The sequence below is a fragment of the Myxine glutinosa genome, chromosome 1 (genome assembly GCF_964187855.1).
Source record: "Myxine glutinosa chromosome 1, kmMyxGlut1.1, whole genome shotgun sequence".
Taxonomy (NCBI): Eukaryota; Metazoa; Chordata; class Myxini; order Myxiniformes; family Myxinidae; genus Myxine; species Myxine glutinosa.
Window position 1 is genome coordinate 6002430 of NC_136261.1, and position 23048 is coordinate 6025477.

Consider the following 23048-nt stretch of genomic DNA (forward strand, 5'->3'; position numbering starts at 1 on the left):
TCTTTGTTGTTCAAATGCGGTTATGGTTGTAATATGATATATCTTTATGATCTTTTCAAGAAAGATGAATCTGAGGGTGAATCTCAGATTTACGCCTCGGACACCACCCCCCTCAGAGAAAAGTGGCTGCCATTTATTGTTGCTGCCACAATTCAACTGTACATCAGGGCTGGATTTGTTCTATAGATGTTCCCCAATCACCTGGAAGTGACAAATCAACTGTGTAGTGGGTGTTGCACGAAACCATTTTGAGCAGATTCTGGCTCCTGGACTATCTGCCGTTGGACTTGTGTGCTTCCCTCTCTCTCCCCATCTTGTCTCCCGCTCCCTTTATTGTATGTTTTGTGTCCGGTTTTTTATTTTGTGATTAATGTTAGCTCTTACACGAGCCTCGATCTTGTCTACCAAAAAAATAAAAATAAAATACCGTCTCCCAACATCACCCTGGCGGTCGACCACCCTTGCCACCACCATCAAAATCCCATGCCTCCCGTTGTTGACCCCCCCACCCTCGTACTTCCATCGCCCTCGATGTCAAAATTCCCAGCCCTTGAACTGGAACCTCACACTCCAATTCTCGAATCCCTGCCTCCGTTGTCGACCCCCATCTTCTGCCCTCAAACCCCACCTGTTCTGGATGTCGAACACCCCTCCCCTGCCATCCACCGCACTCCCTTCGTTTATCCTCACCAGCCCCACTGTTAACAGCCGTTGACTCCCACCCCACTGTCAAACCCCTGCTTCCTCAGTGGAAGCTTCTGCTGTTAAACCACGCTCACCCCTGCTGTTGACCGCCCCTCCCTCAACCACAGCCCTCGCCATGGAACCCCCATCACCACCCCTGTTGTAGAACCCTCCCCTCCCCATTGTCGAACATCCCCATTGTCCCTGCTCATAATATTCGTCATCTCCACTTTCCACCATCTTCACTGTCCCTGCTTGCTGCTGTCTAACATTTCGCCTGTACTGTACAACATATCCACTGTCCATGCGAACATTATCTGACATTTCTTTTCACAATGGATTTAGTCATTACTTCTGTTATTTTTGTGTACAAAACCTAGGCTCATGAAAGAGCAAGGTGGAGAGGGTGGGGCTTTAAGGCAGCAGTGTGATAGTGGGGAGGAGCTTTGGAGCCACAGGTTGTAGCATCAAGCAAGGAAACGAATGAACAGTAGAGTAGAGTAGAGTAGAGGAAAGGAGGGGAGGAAACCAAATAACGTGGAAGTAAGATGATCGGGTTACGTAAGGTTAATGTGGATTGTAAAATCATGGATAGCAATGTAGGGATAGTGTCAAATGATGTGAGGTGGTAACAGCTTGAAGCCCTCAAAAGAAAGGTATGATTCATCCACCTCTGAAATGCAGGTCCACAAACGAAATGGTGGAAGGTGGAAGTGTGCAGTAAGCCAAGATTTTGGGAGTGTAACCAGGATTATTTTTGAGGAAAATGCATGCATGTGTCCTGGAGGACCTGGGGGCACCAGGTTGTGGAGACAATGGAGGGATAAAGATTGGAGGAGAAATTGTTAAATAGCAGAGAGATCACTGACCTTTTTTGTATGCAAAGTCGAGGCTCATGTAAGAGCTAACACATTGAACACAAAAAAACATGCACGGACACATAAAACATACAACAAAGGGAGCGGGAGACAAGAGGGAGAGAGAGAGAGGGAAGCACACAAGCACAACAACAGTAGAGAACAGGTACATCGGTAGATCTGTGGAAGGGAGAGGGCTAGGGCGGGGGGAGTGGGTGAGTGGGTGAGTGAGGAGGAGGGGTACACGGTATTAAAAAAAAAATGGACATTACTAGGAATTTCAGGAATGAAGTTGGAGATTGAAAGAGGTGGATTTGGGGTGTATTAATGGGGTTAGAAAAGATTAAGGTTTTGGATGGGGGAAGATAAGAGGTTGTGACGAACAGCTGTTTTAAACACCTGGAGGGAGGAGTGGGATTGAAGAGAGTGAGGGAGTTTATTCCAGAGGTGGGAAAAAAGAGGAATGAAAGAGTGAAGGTGAGCAGAGAGTCTTGATTTTGGCAGTTTAACCATAAGAGGGTTGCAGGCAGATCTTGTGCGACCTGTAGGAATATTTGGGGGACAGAGCCCAGAGAGGGCTGGGGGGGGCAAGGCCAGAGAGGAGTCGGTAGAAGACGGAAAGACCACCAACCTGCCTGCGGTGAGTGAGCGAAAGGTCCTCGGAGTTAGCTTCATCGCAGGAGATTCCAATGATAAAGACCTCCCTACAATGTGAGAACAACAGGTCTGGTGCTTCGGCCTCATCTCCGGACATACCATTAATGCCCAAAGCTTTAGATTCTACAGAATCCAGGAGAGACATATATGATTCTGGAGCGCCAACCCGAAAGAGAGAACAGTACTCATCGAGTTGTGGTCAAAGGCCTTGTAGACTGGAAGTAGCTCTGATTTTCCCAAGGAAAGATTTGGATTGACAGAGGATGCCCTGTCTATGGCTACCTTTGGAGGTGAGTTTTACTATGTGGTTGGCCCAGGCGAGGTTATGTGTAATGATAGGTACTAGAAGTTCAAGAGAATGAACCTCTTCCAGTGGATGACCTTGGGAAAAGCTTAGTGGGTTCATTTGACGATCCTCCCAGAGTGATAGGGTGAGACTGAGATTTTCCAGGATTGAAGGACATGATCCATTTATCAGACCAATGTGTAATCATTTCTGGATTAGCAGAGAGAGACGCAGCTGCTGTCTGCTGAGCAGAGGTATGGGGGTACTGTGGGGCACAATGTGGAGTGTTCTGCAAAATGGTAAAGAGGGTTTTCCAGAGTATTGGAAGGGTCATCATGTATACACAAAGAATTAAGTTAAGCACCCCCCCCGTTTTTTTACAACCTCGCACATTACAAGTTTGTTGTCGTCAAAACAGTGTAATATACCCATGTTATTGCTATATTTTCTGGAGAAGTGATATTATGGTCACATAAAAACATAACAATCATGCCGTTTTCAATATTTTATTCTGAATAATTTAAGGTGAAATTTTTTGGGAATTTTAGGCATATTTTCACCTCAATTTAAGTATGGAGCTATAGGTCCATCACGGACAGTGTGGATGACGTTTATGTTTTCTAACGTACAGTCATTGTTCTGAGAAGACCTCTAGCGATCTTTGCGTCAATAACGTGTGTAGGACCCACGTGATCGGATCACTGACTCAACCCTACGTCTCATAGACCCTGTAAGCCGTCGTATGCGTTGCTGTGGCAGGTTGTTCCATTCCCGATGTAATGCACGTTCGGGACATGTTGGGACGACAAATTGCGAAGATGGTCCCTCCAATAGCCAATCTGGATGAATTGGAACGTGCATTACATCGGGAATGGAACAACCTGCCACAGCAACGCATACGACGGCTTACAGGGTCTATGAGACGTAGGGTTGAGTCAGTGATCCGATCACGTGGGTCCTACACACGTTATTGACGCAAAGATCGCTAGAGGTCTTCTCAGAACAATGACTGTACGTTAGAAAACATAAACGTCATCCACACTGTCCGTGATGGACCTATAGCTCCATACTTAAATTGAGGTGAAAATATGCCTAAAATTCCCAAAAAATTTCACCTTAAATTATTCAGAATAAAATATTGAAAACGGCATGATTGTTATGTTTTTATGTGACCATAATATCACTTCTCCAGAAAATATAGCAATAACATGGGTATATTACACTGTTTTGACGACAACAAACTTGTAATGTGCGAGGTTGTAAAAAAACGGGGGGGGGTGCTTAACTTAATTCTTTGTGTATACATTGGTTAGGAACACGATTGGGCCACAACACTGCTTTGGGGAACTCCAGTCTCCACTGGAAGAGGTAACGAGAGAGTTCCATTGATAGCAACACGTTAACTGCTGAACGGCGGAAATCAGGAAGCCAGACGTGAAGGTGGCCTTCTTTGCCCCAGGCAGCGAGCTTGGCAAGCTAAGCGGGATGCCATACTGTGTTGAGTACCCTCTCCCACAGCCCGTGAGAGGTGGAGAGGGTGGGAAGGGTACAGCGAGAGTAGAAGAGTGCGAGGTGATGATGTGCAGCACCCTTGAAGGACTGGAGGGACGGCCATGAGACAACAGACCTGCGGATTCAGTTCCACCCACGAGAGAATAAAGTCATGAAAAGACTGCACGTGACTTGGACCGGCTGGAGGGGGATGATGGGATGAGGGTATGGGCGAAAAGAGACCATCAGCGAGGTTCCTATCTTGTCAACTTTAAATTTCTTCCAATTACAGCGATTGTCAAAGAAAATCTATCTTGTTCCATCTTGAGCAGATTCCCATATTTTGCAATCTTCCACTCGATTTTTGACAAGCGCAGCACAATGCACAAAGCAATGAAAATGTCTATTCCGGGCAATCTACTGCATAATGAATTGGGAATCGTCAAAAACCATCACTGTACAAAATAACTCCATAATCAATTGGGAATCATGAAAAAATCATCACTGTACAAAACAAAATAATCAAATGGGAATCTTCAAAAATCATCACTGTACAAAACAACTCGATATAATCAAATGGGAATCTCCAAAAATCATCACTGTACAAAAGAACTCCATAAATCAATTGGGAATTAACAAAAATCATCACTGCACAAAAGAACTCCATAATCAAATGGGAATCTTCAAAAATCATCACTGTACAAAAGAACTCCATAATCAAATGGGAATCTTCAAATATCATCACTGCACAAAAGAACTCCATAAATCAATTGGGAATTAACAAAAATCATCACTTTACAAAAGAACTCCATAAATCATTTGGGAATTAACAAAAATCATGACTGTACAAAAGAACTCCATAATTAATTGGGAATCATCAAAAATCATCACTGCACAAAAGAACTCCATAATCAATTGGGAATTATGAAAAAATCATCACTATACAAAGAACTCCATAATCAATTGGGAATTATGAAAAAATCATCACTATACAAAGAACTCCATAATCAATTGGGAATTATGAAAAAATAATCACTATAAAAGAACTCCATAATCAATTGGGAATTATGAAAAAATCGTCACTGCACAAAAGAACTCCATAATCAATTGGGAATTAACAAAAATCATCACTTTACAAAAGAACTGCATAATCAATTGGGAATTATGAAAAAATAATCACTGTATAAAAGAACTCCATAATCAATTGGGAATTAGAAAAAAAATCATCACTGTACAAAAGAACTGCATAATCAATTGAGAATCATGAAAAAATCATCACTGTATAAAAGAACTCCATAATGAATTGGGAATCATCAAAAATCATCACTGTACAAAAGAACTCCATAATCAATTGGAAATTATGAAAAAATAATCACTGTATAAAAGAACTCCATAATCAATTGGGAATGAGAAAAAAAATCATCACTGTACAAAAGAACTGCATAATCAATTGAGAATCATGAAAAAATCATCACTGTATAAAAGAACTCCATAATCAATTGGGAATGAGAAAAAAAATCATCACTGTACAAAAGAACTGCATAATCAATTGAGAATCATGAAAAAATCATCACTGTATAAAAGAACTCCATAATGAATTGGGAATCATCAAAAATCATCACTGCACAAAAGAACTCCATAATCAATTGGAAATTATGAAAAAATAATCACTGTATAAAAGAACTCCATAATCAATTGGGAATGAGAAAAAAAATCATCACTGCACAAAAGAACTGCATAATCAATTGGGAATCATGAAAAAATCATCACTGTATAAAAGAACTCCATAATTAATTGGGAATCATCAAAAATCATCACTGTACAAAAGAACTCCATAATCAATTGGGAATTATGAAAAAATAATCACTGTATAAAATAACTCCATAATCAATTGGGAATTATGAAAAAATAATCACTGTATAAAAGAACTCCATAATCAATTGGGAATTATAAAAAAAATCATCACTGTACAAAAGAACTGCATAATCAATTGGGAATCATGAAAAAATCATCACTGTACAAAAGAACTCCATAATCAATTGGGAATCTTCAAAAATCATCACTGTACAAAAGAACTCCATAATGAATTGGGAATCGTCAAAAATCATCACTGTACAAAATAACTACAAAATCAATTGGGAATCATGAAAAAATCATCACTGCACAAAAGAACTCCATAAATCAATTAGGAATCATGAAAAAATCATCATTGTATAAAAGAACTCAATAATCAATTGGGAATCATGAAAAAATCATCACTGTACAAAAGAACTCCATAATGAATTGGGAATCGTCAAAAATCATCACTGTACAAAATAACTGCAAAATCAATTGGGAATCATGAAAAAATCATCACTATACAAAAGAACTCCATAATCAATATTGGGAATAATGAAAAAATCATCACTGTACAAAAGAACTCCATAATGAATTGGGAATCGTCAAAAATCATTACTGTACAAAATAACTGCAAAATCAATTGAGAATCATGAAAAAATCATCACTGTACAAAAGAACTCCATAATCAATTGGGAATCATGAAAAAATCATCACTGTACAAAATAACTCCATAATCAATTAGGAATCATGAAAAAATCATCACTGTACAAAAGAACTCCATAATTAATGGGGAATCTTCCAAAATCATCACTGTACAAAAGAACTCCATAAATCAATTGGGAATTAACAAAAATCATCACTTTACAAAAGAACTCCATAAATCATTTGGGAATTAACAAAAATCATGACTGTACAAAAGAACTCCATAATTAATTGGGAATCATCAAAAATCATCACTGCACAAAAGAACTCCATAATCAATTGGGAATTATGAAAAAATAATCACTATAAAAGAACTCCATAATCAATTGGGAATTATGAAAAAATCATCACTATACAAAGAACTCCATAATCAATTGGGAATTATGAAAAAATAATCACTATAAAAGAACTCCATAATCAATTGGGAATTATGAAAAAATCGTCACTGCACAAAAGAACTCCATAATCAATTGGGAATTAACAAAAATCATCACTTTACAAAAGAACTGCATAATCAATTGGGAATTATGAAAAAATAATCACTGTATAAAAGAACTCCATAATCAATTGGGAATTAGAAAAAAAATCATCACTGTACAAAAGAACTGCATAATCAATTGAGAATCATGAAAAAATCATCACTGTATAAAAGAACTCCATAATGAATTGGGAATCATCAAAAATCATCACTGTACAAAAGAACTCCATAATCAATTGGAAATTATGAAAAAATAATCACTGTATAAAAGAACTCCATAATCAATTGGGAATGAGAAAAAAAATCATCACTGTACAAAAGAACTGCATAATCAATTGAGAATCATGAAAAAATCATCACTGTATAAAAGAACTCCATAATCAATTGGGAATGAGAAAAAAAATCATCACTGTACAAAAGAACTGCATAATCAATTGAGAATCATGAAAAAATCATCACTGTATAAAAGAACTCCATAATGAATTGGGAATCATCAAAAATCATCACTGCACAAAAGAACTCCATAATCAATTGGAAATTATGAAAAAATCATCACTGTATAAAAGAACTCCATAATCAATTGGGAATTAGAAAAAAAATCATCACTGTACAAAAGAACTGCATAATCAATTGAGAATCATGAAAAAATCATCACTGTATAAAAGAACTCCATAATGAATTGGGAATCATCAAAAATCATCACTGTACAAAAGAACTCCATAATCAATTGGGAATTATGAAAAAATAATCACTGTATAAAAGAACTCCATAATCAATTGGGAATGAGAAAAAAAATCATCACTGCACAAAAGAACTGCATAATCAATTGGGAATCATGAAAAAATCATCACTGTATAAAAGAACTCCATAATTAATTGGGAATCATCAAAAATCATCACTGTACAAAAGAACTCCATAATCAATTGGGAATTATGAAAAAATAATCACTGTATAAAATAACTCCATAATCAATTGGGAATTATGAAAAAATAATCACTGTATAAAAGAACTCCATAATCAATTGGGAATTATAAAAAAAATCATCACTGTACAAAAGAACTGCATAATCAATTGGGAATCATGAAAAAATCATCACTGTACAAAAGAACTCCATAATCAATTGGGAATCTTCAAAAATCATCACTGTACAAAAGAACTCCATAATGAATTGGGAATCGTCAAAAATCATCACTGTACAAAATAACTACAAAATCAATTGGGAATCATGAAAAAATCATCACTGCACAAAAGAACTCCATAAATCAATTAGGAATCATGAAAAAATCATCATTGTATAAAAGAACTCAATAATCAATTGGGAATCATGAAAAAATCATCACTGTACAAAAGAACTCCATAATGAATTGGGAATCGTCAAAAATCATCACTGTACAAAATAACTGCAAAATCAATTGGGAATCATGAAAAAATCATCACTATACAAAAGAACTCCATAATCAATATTGGGAATAATGAAAAAATCATCACTGTACAAAAGAACTCCATAATGAATTGGGAATCGTCAAAAATCATTACTGTACAAAATAACTGCAAAATCAATTGAGAATCATGAAAAAATCATCACTGTACAAAAGAACTCCATAATCAATTGGGAATCATGAAAAAATCATCACTGTACAAAATAACTCCATAATCAATTAGGAATCATGAAAAAATCATCACTGTACAAAAGAACTCCATAATTAATGGGGAATCTTCAAAAATCATCACTGTACAAAAGAACTCCATAAATCAATTGGGAATTAACAAAAATCATCACTTTACAAAAGAACTCCATAAATCATTTGGGAATTAACAAAAATCATGACTGTACAAAAGAACTCCATAATTAATTGGGAATCATCAAAAATCATCACTGCACAAAAGAACTCCATAATCAATTGGGAATTATGAAAAAATAATCACTATAAAAGAACTCCATAATCAATTGGGAATTGTGAAAAAATCATCACTATACAAAGAACTCCATAATCAATTGGGAATTATGAAAAAATAATCACTATAAAAGAACTCCATAATCAATTGGGAATTATGAAAAAATCGTCACTGCACAAAAGAACTCCATAATCAATTGGGAATTAACAAAAATCATCACTTTACAAAAGAACTGCATAATCAATTGGGAATTATGAAAAAATAATCACTGTATAAAAGAACTCCATAATCAATTGGGAATTAGAAAAAAAATCATCACTGTACAAAAGAACTGCATAATCAATTGAGAATCATGAAAAAATCATCACTGTATAAAAGAACTCCATAATGAATTGGGAATCATCAAAAATCATCACTGTACAAAAGAACTCCATAATCAATTGGAAATTATGAAAAAATAATCACTGTATAAAAGAACTCCATAATCAATTGGGAATGAGAAAAAAAATCATCACTGTACAAAAGAACTGCATAATCAATTGAGAATCATGAAAAAATCATCACTGTATAAAAGAACTCCATAATCAATTGGGAATGAGAAAAAAAATCATCACTGTACAAAAGAACTGCATAATCAATTGAGAATCATGAAAAAATCATCACTGTATAAAAGAACTCCATAATGAATTGGGAATCATCAAAAATCATCACTGCACAAAAGAACTCCATAATCAATTGGAAATTATGAAAAAATCATCACTGTATAAAAGAACTCCATAATCAATTGGGAATTAGAAAAAAAATCATCACTGTACAAAAGAACTGCATAATCAATTGAGAATCATGAAAAAATCATCACTGTATAAAAGAACTCCATAATGAATTGGGAATCATCAAAAATCATCACTGTACAAAAGAACTCCATAATCAATTGGGAATTATGAAAAAATAATCACTGTATAAAAGAACTCCATAATCAATTGGGAATGAGAAAAAAAATCATCACTGCACAAAAGAACTGCATAATCAATTGGGAATCATGAAAAAATCATCACTGTATAAAAGAACTCCATAATTAATTGGGAATCATCAAAAATCATCACTGTACAAAAGAACTCCATAATCAATTGGGAATTATGAAAAAATAATCACTGTATAAAATAACTCCATAATCAATTGGGAATTATGAAAAAATAATCACTGTATAAAAGAACTCCATAATCAATTGGGAATTATAAAAAAAATCATCACTGTACAAAAGAACTGCATAATCAATTGGGAATCATGAAAAAATCATCACTGTACAAAAGAACTCCATAATCAATTGGGAATCTTCAAAAATCATCACTGTACAAAAGAACTCCATAATGAATTGGGAATCGTCAAAAATCATCACTGTACAAAATAACTACAAAATCAATTGGGAATCATGAAAAAATCATCACTGCACAAAAGAACTCCATAAATCAATTAGGAATCATGAAAAAATCATCATTGTATAAAAGAACTCAATAATCAATTGGGAATCATGAAAAAATCATCACTGTACAAAAGAACTCCATAATGAATTGGGAATCGTCAAAAATCATCACTGTACAAAATAACTGCAAAATCAATTGGGAATCATGAAAAAATCATCACTATACAAAAGAACTCCATAATCAATTGGGAATCATGAAAAAATCATCACTGCACAAAAGAACTCCATAATCAATTAGGAATCATGAAAAAATCATCACTGTACAAAAGAACTCCATAATCAATTGGGAATAATGAAAAAATCATCACTGTACAAAAGAACTCCATAATGAATTGGGAATCGTCAAAAATCATTACTGTACAAAATAACTGCAAAATCAATTGAGAATCATGAAAAAATCATCACTGTACAAAAGAACTCCATAATCAATTGGGAATCATGAAAAAATCATCACTGTACAAAATAACTCCATAATCAATTAGGAATCATGAAAAAATCATCACTGTACAAAAGAACTCCATAATTAATGGGGAATCTTCAAAAATCATCACTGTACAAAAGAACTCCATAATGAATTGGGAATCGTCAAAAATAATCACTGTACAAAAGAACTCCATAATCAATTGGGAATCATGAAAAAATCATCACTGTACAAAATAACTCCATAATCAATTCGGAATCACGAAAAAATAATCACTATAAAAGAACTCCATAATCAATTGGGAGTCATGAAAAAATCATCACTGTACAAAAGAACTCCAAAATCAATTGGGAATCATGAAAAAATCATCACTGTACAAAAGAACTCCATAATCAATTAGGAATCATGAAAAAACATCACTGTACAAAAGAACTCCATAATCAATTGGGTATCTTCAAAAATCATCACTGTACAAAAGAACTCCATAATGAATTGGGAATCGTCAAAAATCATCACTGTACAAAATAACTGCAAAATCAATTGTGAATCATGAAAAAATTATCACTGTACAAAAGAACTCCATAATCAATTGGGAATCATGAAAAAATCATCACTGTACAAAAGAACTCCATAATCAATTGGGAATCATGAAAAAATCATGACTACAAAAGAACTCCATAATCAATTAGGAATCATGAAAAAATCATCACTGTACAAAAGAACTCCTTAATCAATTGGAAATCATGAAAAAATCATCACTGCACAAAATAACTGCAAAATCAATTGGGAATCATGAAAAAATCATCACTGTACAAAAGAACTCCTTAATCAATTGGAAATCATGAAAAAATCATCACTGTACAAAAGAACTCTTTAATCAATTGGGAATCATGAAAAAAATCATCACTGCACAAAAGAATTCCACAAATCAATTGTGAATCATGAAAAAATCATCACTGTAAAAAAGAACTCCATAAATCAATTGGGAATTAACAAAAATCATCACTTTACAAAAGAACTCCATAATCAATTAGGAATTAACAAAAATCATGACTGGACAAAAGAACTCCATAATGAATTGGGAATTAACAAAAATCATCACTGTACAAAAGAACTCCATAATCAATTAGGAATTAACAAAAATCATCACTGCACAAAAGAACTCCATAAACCAATTGGGAATTAACAAAAATCATCACTTTACAAAAGAACTCCATAATCAATTAGGAATAAAACAAAAATCATCACTTTACAAAAAAACTCCATAATCAATTAGGAATTAACAAAAATCATGACTGTACAAAATAACTCCATAAATCAATTGGGAATTAACAAAAATCATCACTGTACAAAATAACTCCATAAATCAATTGGGAATTAACAAAAATCATCACTGCACAAAAGAACTCCATAATCAATTAGGAACTAACAAAAATCATCACTTTACAAAAGAACTCCATAATCAATTAGGAATTAACAAAAATCATCACTTTACAAAAGAAATCCATAATCAATTGGGAATTAACAAAAATCATCCCTTCACAAAAGAACTCCATAAATCAATTGGGAATTAACAAAAATCATCACTTTACAAAAGAACTCCATAATCAATTGGGAATTAACAAAAATCATCACTTTACAAAAGAACTCCATAATCAATTAGGAATTAACAAAAATCATCACTTTACAAAAAAACTCCATAATCAATGAGGAATTAACAAAAATCATCACTTTACAAAATAACTCCATAATGAATTGGGAATTAACAAAAATCATCACTGCACAAAAGAACTCCATAAATCAATTGGAAATTAACAAAAATCATCACTTTACAAAAGAACTCCATAATCAATTGGGAATTAACAAAAATCATCACTGTACAAAAGAACTCCATAATCAATTGGGAATCATGAAAAAATCATCACTGTACAAAAGAACTCCATAATCAATTGGGAATCATGAAAAAATCAACACTGTACAAAAGATCTCCAAAATCAATTGGGAATCATGAAAAAATCATCACTGTACAAAAAAAACTCCATAATCAATTTATTAGGAATCATGAAAAAAATCATCACTGTACAAAATAAATGCAAAATCATTTGGGAGTCATGAAAAAATCATCACTGGACAAAAGAACTCCATAATCAATTGGGAATCATGAAAAAATCATCACTGTACAAAAGAACTCCAAAATCAATTGGGAATCATGAAAAAATCATCACTGTACAAAAGAACTCCATAATCAATTAGGAATCATGAAAAAATCATCACTGTACAAAAGAACTCCATAATCAATTGGGAATCATGAAGAAATCATCACTGTACAAAAGAACTCCAAAATCAATTGGGAATCATGAAAAAATCATCACTGTACAAAAGAACTCCATAATGAATTGGGAATCGTCAAAAATCATCACCGTACAAAATAACTGCAAAATCAATTGGGAATCATGAAAAAATCATCACTGTACAAAAGAACTCCATAATCAATTGGGAATCATGAAAAAATCATCACTGTACAAAAGAACTCCAAAATCAATTGGGAATCGTGAAAAAATCATCACTGCACAAAAGAACTCAATAATCAATTAGGAATCATGAAAAAATCATCACTGTACAAAATAACTGCAAAATCAATTCGGAATCATGAAAAAATCATCACTGTACAAAATAATTGCAAAATAATTTGGGAATCATGAAAAAATCATCACTGTACAAAAGAACTCAATAATCAATTGGGAATCATGAAAAAATCGTCACTGTACAAAAGAACTCCATAATCAATTGTGAATCATGAAAAAATCATCACTGTACAAAACAACTCCATAATCAATTAGGAATCATGAAAAAGTCATCACTGTACAAAAGAACTCCATAATCAATTGGGAATAATGAAAAAATCAACACTGTACAAAATAACTCCATAATGAATTGGGAATCGCCAAAAATCATCACTGTACAAAATAACTACAAAATCAATTAGGAATCATGAAAAAATCATCACTACAAAAGAACTCCATAATCGATGGGGAATCTTCAAAAATCATCACTGCACAAAAGAACTCCATAATGAATTGGGAATCGTCAAAAATCATCACTGTACAAAAGAACTCCATAATCAATTGGGAATCATGAAAAAATCATCACTGTACAAAAGAACTCCATAATCAATTCGGAATCACGAAAAAATAATCACTGTATAAAATAACTCCATAATCAATTGGGAATCATGAAAAAATCATCACTGTACAAAAGAACTCCAAAATCAATTGGGAATCATGAAATAATCATCACTGTACAAAAGAACTCCATAATCAATTAGGAATCATGAAAAAAACATCACTGTACAAAAGAACTCCATAATCAATTGGGTATCTTCAAAAATCATCACTGTACAAAATAACTGCAAAATCAATTGTGAATCATGAAAAAATTATCACTGCACAAAAGAACTCCATAATCAATTGGGAATCATGAAAAAATCATCACTGTACAAAAGAACTCCATAATCAATTAGGAATCATGAAAAAATCATCACTGTACAAAAGAACTCCATAATGAATGGGGAATCATGAAAAAATCATCACTGCACAAAATAACTGCACAATCAATTGGGAATCATGAAAAAATCATCACTGGACAAAAGAACTCCTTAATCAATTGGGTATCATGAAAAAATCATCAATGTCCAAAAGAACTCCATAATGAATTGGGAATCATGAAAAAATCATCACTGCACAAAAGAACGCCACAAATCAATTGTGAATCATGAAAAAATCATCACTGCACAAAAGAACTCCATAATCAATTGGGAATCATGAAAAAATCATCACTGTACAAAAGAACTCCATAAATTAATTGGAAATTAACAAAAATCATCACTTTACAAAAAAACTCCATAATCAATTAGGAATTAACAAAAATCATGACTGGACAAAATAACTCCATAATGAATTGGGAATTAACAAAAATCATCACTGTACAAAAGAACTCCATAAATCAATTGGGAATTAACAAAAATCATCACTTTACAAAAAAATCCATAATCAATTGGGAATTAACAAAAATCATCACTTCACAAAAGAACTCCATAAATCAATTGGGAATTAACAAAAATCATCACTTTACAAAAGAACTCCATAATCAATTAGGAATTAACAAAAATCATCACTTTACAAAAAAATCCATAATCAATTGGGAATTAACAAAAATCATCACTTCACAAAAGAACTCCATAAATCAATTGGGAATTAACAAAAATCATCACTTTACAAAAAAATCCATAATCAATTGGGAATTAACAAAAATCATCACTTTACAAAAAAATCCATAATCAATTGGGAATTAACAAAAATCATCACTTCACAAAAGAACTCCATAAATCAATTGGGAATTAACAAAAATCATCACTTTACAAAAGAACTCCATAATCAATTAGGAATTAACAAAAATCATCACTTTACAAAAAAATCCATAATCAATTGGGAATTAACAAAAATCATCACTTTACAAAAGAACTCCATAATCAATTAGGAATTAACAAAAATCATCACTTTACAAAAAAACTCCATAATCAATAAGGAATTAACAAAAATCATCACTTTACAAAAGAACTCCATAATGAATTGGGAATTAACAAAAATCATCACTGCACAAAAGAACTCCATAAATCAATTGGGAATTAACAAAAATCATCACTTTACAAAAGAACTCCATAATCAATTAGGAATTAACAAAAATCATCACTTTACAAAAAAATCCATAATCAATTGGGAATTAACAAAAATCATCACTTCACAAAAGAACTCCATAAATCAATTGGGAATTAACAAAAATCATCACTTTACAAAAGAACTCCATAATCAATTAGGAATTAACAAAAATCATCACTGTACAAAAGAACTCCATAATCAATTAGGAATTAACAAAAATCATCCCTTGACAAAAGAACTCCATAATCAATTGGGAATTAACAAAAATCATCACTGTACAAAAGAACTCCATAATCAATTGGGAATCGTGAAAAAATCATCACTGTACAAAAGAACTCCATAATCAATTACGAATCATGAAAAAATAATCACTGTATAAAATAACTCCATAATCAATTGGGAATCATGAAAAAATCATCACTGTACAAAAGAACTCCAAAATCAATTGGGAATCATGAAAAAATCATCACTGTACAAAAGAACTCCATAATCAATTGGGAATCATGAAAAAATCATCACTGTACAAAAGAACTCCATAATCAATTACGAATCATGAAAAAATAATCACTGCATAAAATAACTCCATAATCAATTGGGAATCATGAAAAAATCATCACTGTACAAAAGAACTCCAAAATCAATTGGGAATCATGAAAAAATCATCACTGTACAAAAGAACTCCATAATCAATTGGGAATCATGAAAAAATCATCACTGTACAAAATAACTCCATAATCAATTAGGAATCATGAAAAAATCATCACTGTACAAAATAACTGCAAAATCATTTGGGAATCATGAAAAAATCATCACTGTACAAAAGAACTCCATAATCAATTAGGAATCCTGAAAAAATCATCACTGTACAAAAGAACTCCATAATCAATTCGGGATCATGAAAAAATAATCACTGTATAAAAGAACTCCATAATCAATAGGGAACCATGAAAAAAATCATCACTGTACAAAAGAACTCCATAATCAATTAGGAATCATGAAAAAATCATCACTACAAAATAACTGCAAAATCAATTGGGAATCATGAAAAAATCATCACTGTACAAAAGAACTCCATAATCAATTGGGAATCATGAAAAAATCATCACTGTACAAAATAACTCCAAAATCAATTGGGAATCATGAAAAAATCATCACTACAAAAGAACTCAATAATCAATTAGGAATCATGAAAAAAATCATCACTGTACAAAATAACTGCAAAATCAATTCGGAATCATGAAAAAATCATCACTGTACAAAATAATTGCAAAATCATTTGGGAATCATGAAAAAATCATCACTGTACAAAAGAACTCCATAATCAATTGGGAATCATGAAAAAAATCATCACTGTACAAAAGAACTCCATAATCAGTTAGGAATCATGAAAAATAATCACTATAAAAGAACTCCATAATCAATCGGGAATCATGAAAAAATCATCACTGTACAAAAGAACTCCAAAATCAATTGGGAATCATGAAAAAATCATCACTGTACAAAAGAACTCAATAATGAATTAGGAATCATGAAAAAATCATCACTGTACAAAAGAACTCCATAATCAATTGGGAATAATGAAAAAATCATCACTGTACAAAAGAACTCCATAATGTATTGGGAATCCTCAAAAATCATCACTGTACAAAATAGCTGCAAAATCAATTGAGAATCATGAAAAAATCATCACTGTACAAAAGAACTCCATAATCAATTGGGAATCATGAAAAAATCATCACTGTACAAAAGAACTCCATAATCAATTAGGAATCATGAAAAAATCATCACTGTACAAAAGAACTCCATAATCAATTAGGAATCATGAAAAAATCATCACTGTACAAAAGAACCTCATAATCAATGGGGAATCTTCAAAAATCATCACTGTACAAAAGAACTCCATAATGAATTGGGAATCGTCCAAAAATCATCACTGTACAAAAGAACTCCATAATCAATTGGGAATCATGAAAAAATCATCACTGTACAAAAGAACTCCATAATCAATTAGGAATCATGAAAAAATCATCACTGTACAAAAGAACTCCATAATCAATTAGGAATCATGAAAAAATCATCACTGTACAAAAGAACCTCATAATCAATGGGGAATCTTCAAAAATCATCACTGTACAAAAGAACTCCATAAATCAATTGGGAATTAACAAAAATCATCACTGTACAAAAGAACTCCATAATCAATTAGAAATCATCAAAAATCATCACTGTATAAAAGAACTCCATAAAATGTAAACCACTTTGGAAATCATTCCTATTTTTCATGCAATTCTGTAGGATAACCTTGGGAATGTGGAACGTCATGAAGATTGGACATCAAGCAAAATGCAGTGGATACAAACTCCAAGTGGCATTTTTATCACTGTGGAATGTGGTTATACATACAGGAAACGAAGCCATTTTTGTTATTTCCATATAAAGACTAATGGAAGAGGGAGGTGTCATCGAGTAGAGTGAAAGCCGACAGTGGGCGATGAGGCCACATTTGGACCCAACAAGCAAGGGTATGAATGAGCAGGGAGGAGGAGAGAGGAGAGGAGAGGAGGAGAAACAGTAACATACAGGTGAGAGGATTGATTGGGTTCGGTAGAGATAATATGGGGTAGAAAAGATTTTGGGACGGGACGGTGGATCACTTGAGATGTTGGTGTACTTGCTTGAAGCCATGGAGACGAGAGTGGGATTGAACAGCCTCAGAAAGGTGATTCCACAAACGGTATAAGAGAGGAACATTGGAATATGTATGTAAGCTTACTTTTAATTGTAAGTAAACTTATTGGCCTGTTGTGTGATAGGATCTGTTTCTGGACTCCTCTTGTGAATGGGAATGATGTTTGTTGACTTCCAGGCAGACGAGATGCGGCCAATGGAGAAGGACAGGCCGAAGAGTGCAAACAGAGGAGAAGCAAGAGCAGCAGAGCAGGATTTGAGTACACTGGCACTGATGTCAGCTGGGCCCATTGCCGATGCAAGGTCGAGGCTGGACATAACTTTCTGTACCTTCTTTGGTAGACATACAAAGTCTATTCTGCAGTAGGTACGGGGGAGCAAGATGGGGACATAGTGGGATGGGTTGGGTACACAAGATTTAAAGGTAAACACTCAGTTGATACATTCTGCCTTGTGTCGAGCAGAGTTAGAAGTGAGTGAGTGAGGGGAGTGGGGGGGGGGGGGGGGGGGGAGAGGGGAAGGGGAAGGGGAGAGAAGGGAAGGGGAGAGAAGGGGAGAGGGGGGAGGGGTGGGGAGTGAGCAAACACCAGAGTTAGACTTGACATGGCACCACACCAGTGGACTTTCAGGAAGGAGACTGGTTGGAGAGGTCATCCTTGAGATAAACATGATGTTTTTCTGGCTTGCTTTATGATGGACATGCTAGTTGTGAGCCTTATGGAGTGATTTAAAGTTGTCCTCAAGTCGGGTTCCATGTTGAGAAAGCAAGCTGATTGACCATAATTACCTCACTTCAGGAGTTAGTATATCAGGACTGAGATGAGGGATAGGATAACTGCAGGTGGGATGGAATAAACCTGTGCAATAATCCAACATATCCACTTGCTGCTTATTACAAGTCCAGCTCACCACTCTTTCTCCTCACCACTCCATCTTTTACTGTCATTACTCACTGCTATCTCATCTCTCCATTGTCTTTACTCACAAATATCTGACCCCTCCATATCCCAACTCACAACTTTTTGACATATGCACTCCCCATGCTCTAAATCGTATGCAATACCATGGCTGGAATTGATGGAAAATCCATCCAGCTCCTAAATGCTTGATCCTGCATGCTCAGAATCTCCACTTCCTTCTCACTGCTGTCCAACAACTCCATTTTCCAACAACTCCATTTTCCAACATCTTCATTTTTCTGACATCTCCACTTTCCAACACCTCCTCACTTTATGACATCTCCTCCACTTTCTGACATCTTCATTTTCCGACATCTCCTCCACTTTCTGACATCTTCACTTTCCGACATTCCTCCACTTTCTGACATCTTCACTTTCCGACATCTCCTCCACTTTCTGACATCTTCACTTTCTGACATCACCTCCACTTTCCAAACATCTCCTCCACTTTCCAACATCTCCATTTTCCAACATCTCCACTTTTCGACATTTCCTGCACTTTCTGACAATTCCTCCACTCAACGACATCCCCTCCACTTAACGACATATGTGGTGAGGAGCTCAGGTGTGCCAAGAAGGACTTCGCACGACAGAGGATGCCCAGTCGCACGACGGAGACTGGCTTTGGAGGCCAGCTTGGAATTGTGGTTTTCCTAGGAAAGATCATGGCAGATAGTGAGACCCAAAAGCTTTGAGTGTCAGAACTTCTTGGAGAGGATTGTTGAGAAAGTAGATGGGAGGGTTGTCCAGTCGATCTTTTCGGAGAGACATAGTAAGAGTGTGAGATTTGTCAGGATTGAAAGACATCTTCCACTTGTTTGAACAGTCTGTGATTTTGTCCAGGTCTGCAGAGAGTAAGGAGGCTGCAGACTGCCGATATGAGGAATGGGGTGGCAGAGAGTGGAGCCATCAGCAAAGAGAAAGAGAGGATTTTCCAGAGAGTCGGAGAGATCATTGATGAAGACGAGAAAAAGCACAGGGCCCAGAACACTGCCTTGGGGAACTCCAGCCTGAACAGGAAGGGGAGATGAGAGAAATCCATTCAGGGCCACACATTGACTCCGACCAGAGAGGAAGTCCGCAAGCCATGCGTGGAGATTTCCATGGATGCCATCGGAGGAGAGTTTGGTGAGCAGAGCGGGGTGCCCGACTGTATCGAAGGCATGTGATATGTCAAGGGAGACAGCTCTAATTTCCTGTTTGGCATTGAGGACCTCCATCCATTGTTGAGACAACAGAAGCAGCATGTCCAGAGTAGAGTGACCTGGTCTGAAACCAAATTGATAATCAGAGATCAAGCCATTGGAGAAGAGGAAGGATTTGATATCCAAAGCAATGATGGATTCCATGACTTTGCTGATAATTGGGAGCAGGCTGATTGGTCTGTAGTTGCAAGGATCTCTTTTTGCACCTTTTTGTGTAAAGCGGTAATGTTGGCTGATTTCCAAACTGATGGCAGATGATCTTGAGCAAAAGAGAGGGTGAAGAGAATAGAGAGAGGGTGTGAAAGAGCGACAGAGCAGGATTTTAGGAGCTGTGGACTGATGCCGTCTGGTCCAGTTGCAGAATCGGAGTCGAGGTTTGACAGAAACTTCTCCACCTTGTCAGGAGAGAAGGACACAGAGTCCAGGAGCAGCTGGGTTCGACTGGGTCAGGTGGGTACAGAGAGAGATGGGTTTGGGACACAAGATTTTGAGGCACACACAGAGTTGAGGCATTCGGCTTTGTCATGTGCGGTGTCAACCTGGTAGCCATTTGAGGTAAGGGAGGGGATGGAGGGGGAACAAACACCAGTAACAGATTTGACCAGATGCCACCAGGATTTGGAGGAAGGAGACTGGTTTGAGAATTCAGCCTTGAGAGTAGAAAGATATTGTTTCCTGGCTCTCCTGAGGGTAGACTCACACTTGTTCCGAGCTTGGTGGAAGGAACTGAGATTTCCTTCAGTTGGGTTAGCCTTCCAAGAGGCAAAGGCAAGTTGTTTCAGGGCAACTGCCTCACCACAAAATTCAGTGTACCATGGACTTGAGGAACGGTATGACAACTGAAGATGAGATGGTATAAATCTGTGCATGAGAGAGAGCAGTTTACTTTGGAAGAATTCCCAGGAAGAGTTGATTTCAGAGGCAGTAGAGATGGAAGACCAGTCCAGATGATTGATGGCTGCTTGAAGACCATGCCAGTCGGCCTGAGTGAAATTCCAGACTCGTCGACGCTGAGGAGGCTCTCTTGGAATGGCCAGAGATGGATCCACTTTAACAAGCAAATGATCAGAAGAACCGATTGGAGCAGAGGAAGAGCACTAGACATTCGAAGGGAAGTTTGTCATAACCAAGTCTGGAAGAGAAGATGCTCCGTTGACTGAGATCTGGGTTGGGAAATTGACAGATTGTGTCAGTCCCAATGAGTTGCAGAAGTCCTTTGCTGAGATGCCATGCCTGGTGAGAGAGGTACCCACAGCCAGCCAGCTGGCATGGTGACAGTTGAAGTCGCCACATATGAGGAAGAGAGAGTTGGGATGAGTGGATTGAAGTTGGTCCATGTTGTCAGACGGCGAAATGTAAATGGAGTCATCACTGTTTGGAGGACGGTACAGAACACATATGAACAAATGGTGGGAGCGGAGAGGAAGCTGTAGCCCGAGGTACTCCTGGGGGTATAGTCCGGTCATTAAATAGTTGATGTTCAACAAAATTTGTACAAAAGGTTTCTCGATGGGTTTCACCTCTTTGTTACCTCTACTTTAAACAAAAAAAAAGTTTACGAAAATATGACATGGGGAACTACCTGAAAATAAGGCCAAATCCAAGATGGCCACCATCAAAATTAACCAAAGTGGAAAAAATTTCAAATATGGAACCAGCCAAGATAAAAACATGTATGATGAGTCGATTCATATCAGCATATACATATACATGTTATGGAATGTAAATTTCAAGTTCAATGTTACATAAAATGCAAAATAGCCACCAAGATTTGACGAAAAATGCAAAATTAGTATATCTACATGTACATAACTAACGGCATTAGAAAGTGGTTAGAAATCTCTATCAATTAGCATATTCAAACCCCTGACATCTATATATTCAATGTTGATGACAAAATTATCATGTCAATGGAACTCTAAAACATGTTCTCATTCACTTTAATTGTTGGATTAAGGTTAATACCACCATGCCTCTCTGCACCTATAATGTCTTATGTCAAATTTGCACAGTGCATCACTATTAGTCAGTGGTGTCACTGGAATCATGAGTTTGCCCATTTGTGCATGTTATGCCTTCACAGTGACCACACACCAAGTTACATTTGAGTCCATTTTTCCTGCAGGAGCATGTGTTTTTGGCACACATTCCAGTACAGTTGCATTTAATGATCTTGAGTAGAGATGCAGGTGCAGCAAGTTGATCCATTCTGTGTGGCTTCAAGATAGACTCATGCCGGGTCTTGCAGAGCACCCAGCCCCATTCTGTCGCCTCCATGTTGTTGCCTAGCCAGGCCTGCACTTGGAGGTAGACCCGCTGGCTGTGGAATCTGGCAGCATCTGATGTCGGTGGAAGACGTTCAGGGGGCGGATAGCCGGAGCTTGAAGCAACCTTCTCGGTGAACGTAGACGCACGTTCAAAATTCAAATCTGAACCATGCGTGCAACCATAAATGGTTGCAATGGCCTGATTACCAGATGGCTCAAGTTCCTCACGATTAATATCTGCCACCATGAACAACTCTGCGTATTCCTTGAGGCCACGGTATTTACCCATAGCTGACATTTTTCCTATGCCATCGGGCTTCGATGTCGTATCACATCCAGACAGTGCATGAATAAAGAGTAGGGAATGACTGAGGTCAGGGTCAAGTTCCTTCTGCAGGATGGATATATCAATGAGCTTTGTGC

The 23048-nt window shown here is 35.9% G+C and overlaps 2 protein-coding genes across 13 annotated transcripts in view; one reads left to right on the forward strand and one right to left on the reverse strand.

Annotated features, from left to right (window-relative positions):
- Positions 1–23048, reverse strand: part of LOC137416241 (DNA-directed RNA polymerases I, II, and III subunit RPABC3) — an 890838-nt gene that overhangs the window by 837930 nt on the left and 29860 nt on the right. The window lies entirely within an intron of this gene.
- Positions 1–23048, forward strand: part of LOC137420997 (uncharacterized) — a 129303-nt gene that overhangs the window by 18115 nt on the left and 88140 nt on the right. For 5 of the 12 annotated variants that reach the window (XM_078777618.1, XM_078777567.1, XM_078777534.1 and 2 more), the window contains exon 2: positions 18373–18561. The exons of 2 other annotated variants lie outside the window; for them this stretch is intronic. The gene's annotated coding sequence lies outside the window, so the exon portion shown is untranslated. The remainder of the gene's footprint in view (positions 1–18372; positions 18562–23048) is intronic. 5 more of the 12 variants (XM_078777651.1, XM_078777285.1, XM_078777428.1 and 2 more) reach the window with 2 other exon arrangements.